Genomic DNA, 13220 nt, shown 5'->3' with positions numbered 1-13220 from the left:
CCAGACGTGGTGCAAATGGCGGTTCCCTGACATCGGCCTGTTTCCCTTGCTGTCTGGCTTGGCCTGACACAGATTCAGCTAGGGAGGAGAGTGAGCCTTCTTGGCCCAGCTCCAACAAGGCAAGCTGGCTCTTCCAGGACAGTGACTATTCCTGCAAAAGGAATTTCTTCTCCCAGCATACTCTACAGCCACCCTACCAACACATTTTTTTTACCTTTGAAGCCATATCAGCCAAGTGAACCGATGCCACAGCTCACGTGGCCTCTGGGAGCAGATTGTATCTCCACACCTGGCTGTATGAGCATCTTCCAGCTGCCAAGGACTTCCCATGCCATTCGGCCGTTAAGTCCTCACAAATACCTTGTGGAGAAGACATGACCATCTCTCCCCACCAGGAAGTAGGTGAACCAGCAGGAGTGAGGAGGCTTGCTGCCACCTGCATCTTACTCCCCAAGCAGAAGGTCATGTTTGTTCGCCTGCTTTGGCACTTTTGTTTCAACAGAGTACAGAAATGCCTTGTAGAGGATTGTACTCCCAGGACTTAGCTGCACTACCGCCAGCAACAGCCTTTCCCATTGCAAGGTCTCAGAAATTATGAGGGGCAGTTACCTTTATTACCCCTACGGGGCTTTCGTTTCCTCAATCAAATGTGGCCTCATGCTTGAATAACACCCATGTCTGGAGAATGCCAAAGTGGCTTCGGACCTATGCTGCCTTTGCTCAGATGTTGGGGACAAAGAGGAGAAGAATGCCACCTGTTTGAGAGCAGGGAACTTCACCCAGTCTCTGCCAATACACAGGAGACGTCTGCAGAGCTCCGCTGAACTTTTGATTGATGCTGCTGCTTGTTTTCTTTGAGACAGGGTCTCACTGTGCCCCCAGTTAGCCTGGGACTAAACTGGTCTTGAACTCACAGAGATCCACCTGCCTTTGTCCCATGAGTGCCGATATGAGAAGAATGCACCACCAAGTCCTGTTCTAATGAAATTTGTAAATAAAATCAGTTGTTTGGCTTGGTACAAACATATAATCCCAGCATGGAGGAAGCTGAGGCAGGAGAGTAGCAGGTTTGAATGTAGCCTGGGCTTTGGAGTGATACTCTACCTCCCCCACCCCAAAAAAATAAAAATAAAAACAAGCTAGGGTGATGCTTCACATATGTCATCCCAGTACTTGAAAGGCTGAGGCAGGTAGGTTGCTATGAATTCCAAGGCAGCCTGGGCTACAGAATCAGACATCATCATCATCATCATCATCATCATCATCATCAATTAGTTCCCATTTCTTTTTTAAAAGAGGATACTTTAAAAGCACTTTTAGGGAGAATTGGAGCTTCATCCAATCAACAAATATTTAATCAGCATTAATTATATTCCAGGTACATCAGGCACTGAGGCTGCTGGGAAGAAAGATGATGTCCTGCCCCCTCCACAGAGTACATTTAGTGGAGTGGGGGCGGAGAGACAGATGGGTGGGCAAATCCTTATCCTGCAGGATGAAGGCTGTGGCAGGCAGGAGTACAACCTACTACGAACATTGAAAGGACGCCCTGAAACCAAGCTTACCAAAACATTGTGTCAACTCCAGCACAACGGAGAGCCACAGAACCCTTATCCCTGTGCTCAGGGTGCATCCATTCAGGGATGAGCAAGCCTGCTTTAAACTTTGCCCCCTTCGCCTCCAGAGCCGCCTTTCTCCTGGCTCCCTAGAGACCCAGGCTGCTCCCCGGATCCTGTGCATTCCAGCTCCAGCCCTGTGAACCTGAAGTTAATGATTAAGCCCAGCGTCGGTGCCGTGGCTGGAGGCCGAGGCTTCCTTGGGGGGTGAGCCAGGTAGCTTAGTCTTGGAAACTGCCCGGGTTCTTGGCTCTGCTCCAACCAGGCACAGGCCAGAGACAGATCCTGGACCCACACCCACAGGCCGTACCTTCTCAAAGTCGTCTGGAACCTCAACGCCGTGCAGTCTCTGACCCTTCTGCAGCAAACCTAAGGCACCGGGGGCCCACTGAGGGGTGTGTGGGGTGTGTGTGAAGAAAGGAATCTTAGGACAGACACCGGTTCTGCTCCTAATTAGCCAGGTGACCTTGGGGGCAGTCTCCTTACCCTTTTGGGGCTTCAAACTCCTCATCCGTAACAAAAGAAGACTGTGACCAGACTGGGCCCTGTTCCATGCCTTTGCACGAGCTGAGCTGTCACCCCGGCCTGGTACGTGCTATTTCTTCTTTCTCACTCATCCTTCAGGATGCAGCGAACAGGTCACCATATTCAGAAAACCATCCCCGGCCCTCTTCCCATGCCCCTTCCCTTAGACTCAGGGCACTGTTTGCCATTTTGTGACTTAGCCTAGCACTTCTGGTTGTCCCTAGCTAGACTGAGCTAGTGGAAGAAGTTGTCGCTTACCTGTTCTGTCCCAGCAGAGTGTCTAGTATTTAACTGTGCACTCAGGAAGGTCAGGTTCCATCCGATTAGAATTGTCTCCATTGGTAGTATCAGTTTTATCTTTTTAAAAAGGTTTTATCTTTATTTATTTGTTTGTTTGTTTAATGTGTATGAGTGATTTGCTTTGTCTGTGTGTATGTCTTCTGTACACCATATTTGTGCCTGGTCTCCAAGGAGGCCAGAAGAAGGTAGGACCACACTTAAAGATCTATATGAGCCACTATATGGGTGCTGAGAATCAAACTTGGGCCCACCGGATGAACGGCCATTGCCATCTCTCACAGTCCCTATTTATTTTATCTTTTTACTTTGGTGTATGTCTCTCTTTCCATTTTAGCAATGTAATCTTACTTACTTTATTTCCTTTTGGAAATCCTACATTCTATTTCTTGTTTGTTTTTCCCCTAAGGAAAGAACCCTTGGAATATTAGTGTAATGTTAATATCTCCAACTTCTTTACCCCAAGTATAAACATCTTTAGTCCCTCCCAAGTCCATATTGTGTTGTAGCTCTTCAGTTTTACCTTGTTTTAATATCCAGCAAAATTATTGTATGAAATAATTTATAGCCAATATTATTTAAATATAAACATATAGTTTTATTTATTTATTTAGTGTTTTATTTAATGTGTTGATTCTTACAATGCCACTTCATATAGGTTTGGTTATATTCTTGAAGAAGTACCCTTTTAGTAATCCTCTTGCTGAGGGAGTATGACAGATAATCTCTTCTGGTTTTTTTTTTTTTGTTGTTGTTTTTGTTTTTTGATAATCTCTTCTTTATCTGAAAAATGTCATTATATTGAATTTGCACTTTAATGGCTATTCTTTTTTTTCCAGCTTTTTAAAAAAGATTTATTTATTTATTATGTGTACAGTGCTCTGCCTGCATGTATGCCTGCAGGCCAGAAGAGGGCACCAGATCTCATTATAGATGGTTGTGAGCCACCATGTGGGTGCTGGGAATTGAACTCAGGACCTATTGGAAGAGCAGACAGTGCTCTTAACAGCTGAGCCATCTCTCCAACCCCGGCTATTCTTCTTGTTTGTCTTAAAGATCACTTCCTGGGGTTCTAGGCTGTTTTGCAGTTGATAGGAAACCTGCTGTCAGTCTGACATTGCTGTATAAGAACTGTCTAGAGGCTGAGTGTGTTGGGTATATCTTTTATCCCATAATTCGGGAAATAGCTAAATGGATCTCTGTGAGTTCAAGGGCAGCCTGGCCTACATAGAGAGTTCCAGGCCAACCAAGGCTACACAGTGAGACCCTGCCTCAAAAAAAAAAAAAAAAATATATATATATATATATATATATTCTCTATGTAGCCCAGACTGGTCTTGAGCTCAAGGCCATCCTCCTGCCTCAGCCATGCTGGGATTATAAGCATAAGCCATCAGTTTTTAGGGTTTTCATTTTGCTGTCTCTGTTGTTTCTGCTGCTTCATTGTGTTGGGTCCGACTGTGGAGCTATTTTTCCTACATTCCTTTACCTGAGTTCTCTCACATCATTTTTCTTTTTCTTTTCTTTCTTTCTTTCTTTCTTTCTTTCTTTCTTTCTTTTCTTTTCTTTTTTCTTTTTTTTTTTAGTATAGAAGCCAGGGTTTGGTTAAAATTGTCATCTGTACATTGTCTCTGTGTTGATTCTTGAAACACCTATCAGAAGGAGGACTTTCTCATTCTGGCTTTCCAGCTACTAACCTTTTCCTGATATCCTCCTCTTTAATCACCCATGTTTCATCTGAGATGACATCCTCAGGCCCGTACTTTTATATCACCTACCAATTCTTGTTTTGTTTTTTGTTTTATTTTGTTTTTCGAGACAGGATTTCTTTGTGTTGCCCTGGCTGTCTTGGAACTCAGTTTGTAGACCAGGCTGGCCTGGAACTCACAGAGATACACCTGCTTCTGCCTCCCAAGTACTGGAATTTTAAAGGCCATATCACCAATTCTTATGGTAGTGTTTTATACTTCTTTTAGATTAAAAATAATTATGTGATTCATGTGGGACTGTGTGTGTGTGCATGAGAGTGAAAGTGCCCAAGGAGGCCAGAAGATGGCATCAAATGGAGTCAGAAGTGATTGTGAGTCCCTGGGACATGGACAGAACTCGGGTCCTCTACAAGATCAGTACACCATCTTAACCACTGAGCCATCCTCTAGGCCAGTTGCTGTTTTTGAGACAGGATCTCACCAAGTTGTCTGGGCTAATCTTGAACTCACTTTGTAGCTCAGGCAGGCCTTGAACTTTTTGTTTGTTTGTTTGTTTGTTTTGGTTTTGGTTTTGGTTTTGGTTTTCAAGACAGAGTGTCTCTGTGTAGTCTTGGCTATCCCAGACTCACTTAGTAGACCATGTTGGCCTCAAACTCACAGAGATCCACCTGCCTCTGCCTCCCAGAGTTTTAAAGCCTTGAACTTTTAATCTTCCTGCCTTAACCTCTTCAGTGGTTGGAATTAAAGACCTTTACCACAAGACCCACTTTTAAAATATTGTTTTGCTTTGCTTTTTTTGAGATAGGGCCTTATAACCTAGGTTAGCCTATATTGTGTAAGAGTTTCCTTTGAGACTAAAACATTCCATCCTTCAGGAATGTTTTAACTTACCTTAATGTTTTAACTTTACCTTAAACAGGAAGGTAAAGAACTTAAAATAGCTTCAGGAAGTCCCTGAAACTGACCAGAATCACTGGCCTGAGTAAGCAATAAATAAAAGCTGAGAGTCCCTTTAAGACTGGAGGGAAAGAACCACGAGCAAGATTCTCAGACAAGCCAGACTGCAGCAAAGAAGACTCTTAGAGCAGCCAAGCTGCAGAGACTCTGAGACCAGACCAGCTGCCTAGGGGAAGCAGAAGCCTGCCGACTGCCTGGAAGAGGTTCAGAACAGAATCACTTGCGAAAGACTCTTCAGCCTGTTGAGCGGTCTGAAGGCTGTTCACTGCACTCCAGGTTCCCGGCTCTGTGAGCTGTCACCCATACTGGGGTGGGCCTTGGTGATGGAGTTGTCTCTTAAAAGTCATTTCTGCTCCTGCGAGTAACCCTTCACACTTACTCTTGTAAGTAACCCCATTAAAACTCATGGTTTACCAAGTTGTAATTTGGTGGTATCAGAACCACCATTGGGCCTGTTGTGGGCTCCTTGTCTGGGCTGCATCTTCCCTAGGAAAGTTTTGTCACACAACAGCCTGGTATTTGCAACTCTCCTGCCTCAACTTTCTCAGCGCTGGGGCTATAGGCCTGCTCACCACACCCAACCATATATCATCAACTCTTCCTTCATTTGTAGCCATTTATCATCTTGCTCGCCTACTAAGTTTGGAATTTCAGTCATTGTGTTTTCACTCTAAAATGTTCACTTTTCCCACATTTGTGCTTTTTCGCTCTTCCATTCTTGACTTAATCTTTTAAATGCACACATTTCATAATCTGTTTCGGAATCTTCTGTTACCTGCAGTCCTGTCAACACTGATGCCCTGCTGACTCTTGGCAAGTGTCCATCAGGATGCTTGTTCCTGAAAAAGAGGCAGAGACAGACAGAAAGACAGGGACAGAGAGAGAGAGAGAGAGGCAGCGAAAGGGAGGGAGGGAGACAGGGAGACAGAGACAGAAAGACACGCATTCACAGAAAGAACATGTCCTACCCTGGAGCTACCTTCCAGTTCTGCCCAGTTAGTAATTTTGGGGGGTTCCTCTTCAGCAGGGACTTTCAGTCTGTTTTACCTACTCTTGGGCCCTGGGGAGTTTAGGGGAAATGGTCCAGTGGCTTTACTTCCCAGCCTGGCTATTGTGATTGAAACACCACACCTCCACGTTAGAAATGTTTGCTCCGTGTCTATTTTTCTGCTTGAGCCTGGGGCACCAAGGCTTCTTGTATGTTTTCTATGCTGGAGTGAGTTCCCAGTCCTACCCCTTGCAACCTGAGCCCTATCTTAACTTCTCCTTGTCCTCAGAGTTTGTCTTCTGGGTCTCCACTGTGTATTTATAACTATTTCTAGGGCTGGAGAGCTGACTCAGCAGGCAAGAGTATGTGCTGATCTTGAGGACTCGAGTTCAGCTCCTAGCACCCCTGTCTGTGAGCCCACAACTCCAGATCCAGGGGGAATCTGACTCCTTTGGCTTCCTTGGACACACGCACACATACACATATACACACATATATACTAACACATACTAATATGCACTCACACACTCAGACACACAAACACACACACAACACAATTAAAAAAATAATTTTTAAAGACTTAACTCCCACTACGTGTCCCTGAATCTGAGATGCACCTTCCTTCCTGTTTAATAATGTATTCGGAAAAAAAAAATCTTGTCTTGAGTTTCTTAATCCAGATTTTTATAGCAGAAGTTAGTGCCTGTCAGTCCATATGCCTCATTAACCCTCAGCCCCCAGACATTTGCTCATGTATGAGTTTCTTTCAGGTCCAACAGTCTGATATTTCATGAGTTCAAAAATAAAAACAGCAGCTTCGCATCAGAACTAGAAATGCAGGAGCTGCTAAGCAATGGCACACTTGGGAGGCAGAGGAGGTCAGATTGCTGTGAGTTCAAGGCCAACCTGGTCTACAAAAAGAGTTCCAGGACAGCCAGGGCTGTTACACAGAGAAATCCTGTCTTGGAAAGAATAGAAAAGAAAAAGAAAAAAATCCAAGCGGCGCCATCCAAGCACACAGTTCTTCCTGTGCAAACACGGAAGGCACAGTGACAATGGGCATTCGTGAGCATAGACACCGCGGGTGTATTTTGGGGGCAGGAGCACAGGCTGTGCCTAGGAGAACCGAATGACTTGTTCAAAGAGCTCTCCATGTGAAAATATTGTGCCCCGTGATTTCTCTCCAACAGTGCTAACAACCCAGCGTCACCCCCTCCACCCCCGGTAGTCTTCCTCGTGCTTTAGGCATGCTTTAGGCGTGCCCTAGGCCACTGGAGAGAGACTGAAATGCGATCCCCAGAACACTCAAATCCGTGCCTAAGAGACTAAAGACTAAAGTGTTTTCTAAACTGAAGGCAGAGTTTTGTAGGATTTTGCTCACACTGTCTTGAAACCGATGGGTGTACTTGGCTTGCCCATGAAAACCATCTGTTAGGGGTTGGGGTTCATTCTTTTGTGTGTGCGTGGCTGTCTTGAAACCGATGGGTGTACTTGGCTTGCCCATGAAAACCATCTGTTAGGGGTTGGGGTTCATTCTTTTGTGTGTGCGTGGCTGTCTTGAAACCGATGGGTGTACTTGGCTTGCCCATGAAAACCATCTGTTAGGGGTTGGGGTTCATTCTTTTGTGTGTGCGTGGGTGTGTGTGTGTGTCCAAGACGGGGTTCTCTGTGTAGCCTTGGCTGTCCTGGACTCACTTTGTAGACCAGGCTGGCCTCAAACTCACAGAGATCTGCCTGCCTCTGCCTCCCTGAGTGCTGGGATCACAGGTGTGAGCTACCATCACTCTAGCGTCCATTCTTTGAGGAGATTTTTTGTTGTTGTTGTGTATGGGCCTAGAGATTTAATCCAGGCCTCCCACATGCCAGGCAAGCACCCTGCCACCAGAGAGTTCCATTTCCATCCCATCTTAGTCCAATCCTGCACACACGGACTGAGCTCTTGCTGGATCCTGTGCCGTGCCATACCCAGGGGTCATGGAGGTCATGGTGATGATCAGAGCTGAGGCCTTTGCCCTCATAGTAACTGCAGGTTGGATGTTACCAAACGTGGGTAGAAAGTGAAAGCTTCCCTGAGCTTTCATTTTTCATTGTGTTTCCATTTACTCGCCAGGTTAGAATCTGTGACGTGAACCTAAACAAATGCCCTTCCTTCCGTCTGTCCCACTGCGACTTCTGTGGCCCTTTGCACATCCAGTCTGGGCACTGGTTAGGGGCCTCAAGCACGTGTTCCACGTGAACCTCTGTTTCTGAGTAGGACTTCAGGCTGAGCCGGCAGGACCTCCTCCTTCCTTGAGTCCTGGCTCCTCTCCCAGGCCATTTCCTTTTTCTTTTCACCCCCTTGTATTCTCATTCCTTGTATATCTCCCTTATCTCCACCCCTGAAGTTCCATGCTGATCTGTTTTTTAGAGATGCTCAAAATTGACTTTTATATGATTTGGTGCAGTCCACATGAAAAATTCAAGGCCTAACACTATTCCGTGGCTTGTCCAGCCTTGTATGTAGATAGCCATAGCCAATCGATGACCTGTGTCCCCTGCATGGGTCTGCGTTGGGCCTGATGATCTACATATGCAGTCTAACTCGCTCCCAGATGATGTTGGCGCCATGGTCCTTGGGCCATACGCAGACCAGCTGTGGTCCCTTACAAGCCAAACTGTGGTAGGTGCAGAGACGATGAGAGCTGGGAGTGATGAGTAGAAAAGATGAGCAACGTTTAAAAAGAAAGATCCAGATTCTCAAGGATCCGAGTTCAAGAAGCTTCGGGAAAATACAGGCGGGACACAGGTACTGATATCTCTTTTCTATATACAGTATCTTTTGGTGTCCTTCCTTCCCAAAAAGAAGAACAGGCTATTTTTCCTGGGTGAACCATTGAAAAGGAGTCTTCATTTTTTCCCTGTACAGGTCAGTGACTTCCCTCCCTGGTGACTAATGCTAAGATGTGTTTTCCCTGCTGAGTCCTCAGCTGAATTGAGCAGAGACAGCCTTCCTCACAATGTGCCCTCCGAGGTCAGGGACGCCATCTTCACACATGCAAACAAACGCTGCTGCAGCATTCACGGCCTTAACTGTATCAGGTCATTTAAGCACATGGCAGTAGCCCAGGCCCTTCAAGCGCTCTTGCTCTTGAATAGCCATCCTATAAAAGCTGTGAGAGCCCGAATTCTTGGACTGGCGTTGGAACGGGCAGGACCTACACGAATCTACTTGGAAATCTGAGTCTGTTGAGTCTTCATGCCTGAAAGCTGTAGTGGCCCAAGGAACACCTCTCTCACTGTGCTACTCTGACACCATGAACCTGTTTGTTTGTTTTTTATCTTAAAGCTTTTTTTTAATGTTTTTACAATAGTTTCATCTGTATTTGACTAGACTACCCTAGGGATTTTTCTTTCACTGGCAATAAACGTGGTCTCCAGATTCTGTCTGGGGCTTGCAGTCACTTCCTGATTGGGTCCCCTGAGAGCGCAGAGCTGTGCAGAGCCTACACCGGTTCCTGATGTGGTTGGCACACCCAGTCTACCCATGAACCCTCCAAATAGCTCCTGGAAGTTGGTCTAAGAAAGAGAACAAAAAGGAGAAGGAAGCTTTCCAGAGAGTGGTCCAGCAGAATTCCGGTAGCTTGTAGGGTCCAGCTCCAATTCTGTGTATTTAATCTTTCCTTCCTGGAAGATGGATTGGGATAAAAAAGCTAAGTGGAGATTTAATCCATAGATTCCAAGTACAAAATCAGAGGTAGAGCAATGCTCAACATGGCAGAGTTATAGCAATCTCAACATTAATATGGGGGCAAAGGGGGGGAGGAGTACCTTCTTTGGGATACCCAAGAAGCACTTTAAGCACATTTATTTGTTTGTTGTTACTCTCTTTCTCTCCGTGTGTGTGTGTGTGTGGTGTGTGTGTGTGTGTGTGTGTGTGTGTGTGTGTGTATTTAGATCAGAGGACAACTTTTGAGAGTCAGTTCTCTCCTTTCAGTCACCGTGGGTTTTGGGGACTGAACTCAGGTCCTTAGTCTTAGTGGTAAGCCAAATCCCTGGCCCATTCATGCATCTGCCGAAAGATGGGTTCTTTCATTAAAATCTGCTTGGCCTATTATCACAGGAACTTAAGAACAGATTCATAAAACTCAAAAGCTATAGACCACCCATCACTAGGAACATGGGTTCTCAGAGGACATCAGAATCTGCAAATGTAAATCACCCTCTGTTATACGTGAAGGGATGAAAGACCCAGGTCTGAACCCAGATCACTCCAGTCCCCATACAGGACCTCCCTATTCACCTGAAGAGTTGGGCCATAAATACCAATGCATTTGTGAAAATAATGCTCATGAATACTTACTAAGAGATTAAGAGACAACATAAAAACAAGCAAACTGGCAGACTGGCAAAGCCAAATTTTAATGGGTTGTAAGAATCAAGATTACACAAGTATAGTGGCACATGCCTTTAATCCCAGCACCCAGGAGGCAGAAGTAGGTGGATCTCTGTGAGTTCCAGGACAAACAATACAACACAGTGAGTTCCAGGAGAGCCAGGAGCACGTAGAGAGACTCTGTCTCCAAAAGCAAAGCAAACAATCAAACAAACATTACATGGGTCTTGTTTCTTTCTGTGCTGGGATTGAACCCAGAGTGTTTTAGATGCAGGGCGAGTGTTTTCCCACAGCATCACATTCCCAGCCTTTCTTTGTTTGCGACTATGTGGCCTACAATGGCTTTGAACTCTTGATCCTGCTGCCTCGACTTCCCAAGTACTAAGGTCACAGGTATGGGCCACACTATATTTGACTAAATTCCTCAAAGAAAAAAACCAGAGAAATAAATAAATGAAAGGAGGGAGTTTACTATAAGCTTAAGACTTGGGCAGAGTCCATCGAGGGCTAATGGCGGAAGTCAGTTTGGGAAGAGCTATGTTTTAGTATCAAGTACCTAAAGGTCCAGATGGCGTATATGGACTCACACACACCCATCTTCTTTCAGTAGCTCTCTGTGTTCAGCCTCATTTCCAGTTCCCTGCTGCCCTCAAGTCCCTGCTTCCATCCACTGCTGCATCCTTGATCCTGAAGAGCCTGCTTGTCTTCACAGTGTTCTTGTGATAACAGGCCTCCTCTCAAGTCTTCTCTGGTTGCTGATTTTGGATGAAATACACTGTGCATTGCCAATGACTATCTGAATTTCTAGATGCCAGAGGCTAATGCATTTGCAAAAAAAAAACAAAAAAAAAAAAAACCCACAAAATGTCTGTGCCTGTGAGCTTAATAATGCACCCCCCCAAGGCTTTTCTCCCAAGAAGAATGTCAAAGAAGAAGAAATGTCGTAAAAAAGTGCCCAACATGGTATTGTTAGAGATAGCTCATCTCTAGTAGCAACTGTGAGTTGCTGACATTCTCAGCCAGTGTGTATAGGCTCTCCTTCTAACCCTCTCAAACTGAGATCTCGTGTCTGCAGCATATCCGCCTCACAGTGGGGAAACTGAGGCTACCAACACAAAGACAGTAACTGTGTCAAGGGTGAACGAATGCAAATGGCTGAGACCGAGCTCAAACCTACAGCTTAGTAACCTTCGATGTCCCTGATGACTCCATCTTCCCCGACCCCTGAGACTGGTTGGGACCGAGACACTGAAACAGGGGTCTCCACTATGGTCTCTGCAGAGACAAGCATAGAGGAAGACCCAGCGGTGTCTAGATGGTCAAAGAAAGAGACAACCCAGATTAAGCAGCTGTCATTTTTATGAAAATATTTTTGAAAACTGAAAGTACTCACAGAGGGAAACTGCTGGGCAAGCATTTTGGAAGCCAGGGGAAGGGTAGGGGCTTTATTGTAGTTTTGTTTCCTTAAGTGTGGTTGTACGGAGGTCTCAACGGCAAGTCCTTTTGAGAAAGCAAAGAGAGAGAGACTGACATGGCTTTTGCTTACTAAAGCACATGAGTGATTCTTCTCTCTCCTACCTTTGAGTAACTTCCGTGCTCGACCACTTCTCTCTCGGTTTCGTGATGCCTGCACCTTGGTGAAACCACAGCTTCCCCGCTGGGGATTGCTGAGTGCCCAGGAGGGAATCACAGGTCGGTTCTCAATCGGGCCGGGAGGATATTGAAATAATGATGTCACAATGCAAATGGCGGCGGGTGGGGGCAGGGGGCACCTCAGCAAGCAGGAGAAAACCCATGGTTTTGGGCCTCCGAGGTGGGAAAGTGCCCGGCTGGTTGAAAGGTCAGGTGCTGCCGTGTCCCCCGGCATTGGAGCATTAAGTGAAATTGTAAAAATAGAACCTCATAAAAATTCATAAACTCATGAAACACACACTTGACTACATAGGTTAGGGGTACCAAGGTCAGGACTTCGTCAGGCTCTAGACAAAAGGAACCTTCTCTTGTTTTTTAAATGCTGATACTAGTCTACATTGAATGCTTACTGCATACCTGCACTGAGAGCTCCAACTGTAGCTGCTAACTTAACCTGTACGGATAATCCTAGTAGATATTACTTTTTTTGCAGATGAGAAAATTGAGAACTGAAGAGAGATTGGGAAGTTGCCAGGCACAGATTCAGGCTCAGGTCTGCAGCCTCTCATGATGTCGCATCCCCCAAAGGCTGGTTCCTCTGTCTGCTCCTCTCAGCCCCGTGTGTGACGCTGCCTTGTTAATACAGAAGATACAGCCCCGTCGCCAATGTTAGGTCTTCTGCCTTTTTCAAGTGGATAGATGATTGATAGATAGATAGATAGATAGATAGATAGATAGATAGACCATAGATGATAGATAGATGGATAGATAGATAGATAGATAGATAGATAATAAATGATAGATATAGATAGTGATAGATAGCTGATAGACAGATAGGTGATAGATGTAGAGAGATGATTGACAGATGATAGGTAGGTAGATAGATAGACAGACAGTGTGTGCACTTGTATGTTGTAATGGTGACTACATGTGGATGTTTGGGTGCAAATGCCCTTGAACACGTATACGGAAGTCAAACGAGGACATGGATGTCCAATCCCTTTATTGCTCTCTACTTTCCACTTGGTGAGACAGGATCTCTCAAGCTAACCTTGAAACTGCCCTTATGACTAGGCTGGGTGGCCAGAGAACTATTGCAATATTGCCTATCTTTGCCTCCAAAT

General features: G+C 45.4%; 1 long non-coding RNA gene across 1 annotated transcript; it reads left to right on the top strand.

Annotated features, from left to right (window-relative positions):
* The first annotated feature begins 1536 nt into the window (after positions 1-1536).
* On the top strand, positions 1537-9485 carry LOC132655186 (uncharacterized). Its single transcript, XR_009592866.1, has 3 exons — positions 1537-2204; positions 5067-8877; positions 8998-9485. It is a non-coding gene; the product is annotated as an uncharacterized LOC132655186 (long non-coding RNA).
* The last annotated feature ends 3735 nt before the right edge of the window (positions 9486-13220 follow it).

This window comes from Meriones unguiculatus, chromosome 7 (assembly GCF_030254825.1).
Source record: "Meriones unguiculatus strain TT.TT164.6M chromosome 7, Bangor_MerUng_6.1, whole genome shotgun sequence".
Classification (NCBI taxonomy): Eukaryota; Metazoa; Chordata; class Mammalia; order Rodentia; family Muridae; genus Meriones; species Meriones unguiculatus.
This window is presented reverse-complemented; position numbering and strand designations above follow the sequence as displayed.